This window comes from Sapajus apella, unplaced genomic scaffold (assembly GCF_009761245.1).
Source record: "Sapajus apella isolate SASKATOON/1434 unplaced genomic scaffold, GSC_monkey_1.0 scaffold33, whole genome shotgun sequence".
Lineage (NCBI taxonomy): Eukaryota > Metazoa > Chordata > Mammalia > Primates > Cebidae > Sapajus > Sapajus apella.
In genome coordinates this window covers 21,479,797-21,482,570 of record NW_022436973.1, presented here as the reverse complement: position 1 = coordinate 21,482,570, position 2,774 = coordinate 21,479,797, and the positions used below count along the sequence as shown (strand labels likewise).

The 2,774-nt window shown below is 38.4% G+C and overlaps 1 pseudogene; it reads left to right on the top strand.

The window, feature by feature from the left end:
• The first annotated feature begins 737 nt into the window (after positions 1 to 737).
• Positions 738 to 2,533, top strand: LOC116562661 (annotated as a pseudogene).
• The last annotated feature ends 241 nt before the right edge of the window (positions 2,534 to 2,774 follow it).

Genomic DNA, 2,774 nt, shown 5'->3' with positions numbered 1-2,774 from the left:
CTTTCTTTTTAAAAAAATATCAGACAATTGACTTTGAGGACTTGGGGGGAAGAGTGGGAGAGAAGTGAGGAATAAAAGGCTACAAATAGGGTGCAGTGTACACTGCTTGGGTGATGGGTGCACTGAAATCTCACAAATCACTGCTAAAGAACTTACTCATGTAACCAACACCACCCGTACCCCAGTAACCTGCAGGGGAAAAAAGAATATGTTATACTTCTTTTTTTTTTTTTTTTTTTTTTAGTTATTTCTTCTTTTACTGTTTTTAGTTGCTATCCTAGAGTTTTCCATATACATTTACAACTAATCCAATTATCTTTCAAATATCATAATACCACTTTATGAGAAGTGCAAAAGCTTTATAAAAAAATCCCAATTTCTTCCTCCCATCCCTTGTGTCATTGCTGTCATTTATTTCACTTATACATAATCAAGTCCATCGTTACTATTATTATTTTGAGCAAACTGTTATCTGTTAGATCAATTAAGACTAATAACAATAACATTTTTAGTTTTGCTTTTACTTATTTTTCTCTAATGTTCCTCCTTTATGTAGGTTCAAATTTCTGAATTATATTATTGTCCTTCTCTTTAAAGAACTTCTTTAAACATTTCTTGTAAGGCAGGTCTACTGACAATACAGTCCCTCAATTTTTAAGTTGCTGGATAAAGTCTTAAAAAAGTTTTTCTTTGCCCTCATTTGCCGCTGATGACCTGCCTCGCCATGCACACCCTGCCACTGCCCCACAGAAATGCTTCGGTTACACGTAGTCTTTCACCAGATGAGACCAGTGTCCAGGGTATTGGCTCCTCATCTCACTCGGGCTTATGCCAAATATGTAAAATTTGGTGCAGATGCCTGAGCCTTAATGCTTCAAGGTGTAGACCTTTCAGCCAATAACGTAGCCATTACCATGGGGCCAAAGGGAAGAACAGTGATTATTGAGCAGAGCTGGGGAAGTCCCAAAGTAACAAAAGATGGTGTCACTCTTGCAAGTCAATTGACATAAAGATTAAATATTAAAATATTGGAGCTAAACTTGTTCAAGATGCTGCCAATAACACAAATGAAGAGGCTGGGGTTGGCACTACCACTGCTACTGTACTGGCATGCTCTAATGCCAAGGAAGGCTTCGAGAAGATTAGCATAGGTGCTAATCCAGTGGAAATCAGGAGAGGTGTGATATTAGCTGTTGATGCCGTAACTGCTGAACTTAAAAAGCAGTCTAAAACTGTGACTGCCCCTGAAGAAATTGTGCAGGTTGCTACAATTTCTGCGAACGGAGACAAAGAAATTGGGAATATCATCTCTGCTGTGATGAAAAAGGTTGGAAGAAAGAATGTCATCATAGTAAAGGATGGAAAAACATTGAGTGATGAATTAGAAATTATTGAAGGCATGAAGTTTGATCAAGGCTATATTTCTCCATACTTTATTAATACATCAAAAGGTCAGAAATATGAATTCCAGGATACCTATGTTCTGTTGAGTGAAAAGAAAATTTCTAGTGTCCAGTCCATTGTACTTGCTCTTGAAATTGCCAGTGCTTACTGTAAGCCTTTGGTCGTAATCGCTGAAGATGTTGATGGAGAAGGTCTAAGCACACTCATCTTGAATAGACTAAATGTTGGTCTTCAGGTTGTGGCAATCAAGGCTCCAGATTTGGTGGCAGTGGAAAGAACCAACTTAAAGATATGGCTATTGCTACTGGTGGTGTAGTGTTTGAAGAGGAGTTGACCCTAAATCTTGAAGACGTTTGGCCTCATGACTTAGGAAAAGTTGGAGAGGTCATTGTGACCAAGATGATGCCATGCTCTTAAAAGGAAAAGGTGACATGGCTCAAATTGAAAAACATATTCAAGAAATTACTGAGCGGTTAGATGTCACCACTAGTGAATATGAAAAGGAAAAACTGAATGAATGGCTGGCAAAACTTTCAGAGGGAGTAGCTGTGCTGAAGATTGGTGGGACAAGTGATGTTGAAGTAAATGAAAAGAAAGACAGAGTTACAGATGCCCTGAATGCTACAAGAGCTGCTGTTGAAGAAGGCATTGTTTTGGGAGGTGGTTGTGCCCTGCTTCGGTGCATCCAGCCTTGGACTCCAGCTAATGAAGATCAAAAAATTGGTATAGAAATTATTAAAAGAAAACTCGAAATTTCACCAATGACCATTGCTAAGAATGGATTGAGGATTTTTGATAGTTGAGAAAATTATGCAAAGTTCCTCAGAAGTTGGTTGTGATGCTATGGTTGGAGATTTTGTGAATATGGTGGAAAAGGGAATTACTGACCCAACAAAGGTTGTGAGCACTGCTCTATTGGATGCTGCTGGTGTGGCCTCTCTGTTAACTACAGCAGAAGCTGTAGTCACAGAAATTCCTAAAGAAGAGAATGACCCTGGAAGGGGTGCAATGGGTGGAATGGGAGCTGGTATAGGAGGTGGCATGTTCTAACTCCTAGAATAGTGTTTTACCTTTATTAATGAACTGTGACAGGAAGCCCAAGACAGTTTTCCTCACCAATAACTTCAGAGAAATCTGTTGCAGAAAATGAAGAAAAGGCTAGCTTATGTGGAAGAAATCACTATAACCATCAGTTACTTACTTCAATTGACAAAATACAAAATGGTTTATTGCTGCCATTGTCCATGCCTACAGTTAATTTATTTTTTATTTTTGAATAAAGAGACATTTGTACATTCCTGATACTGGGTACAAGAGCCATGTACCAATGTACTGTTTTCAACTTAAATCACTGAGGCATTTTTACTACT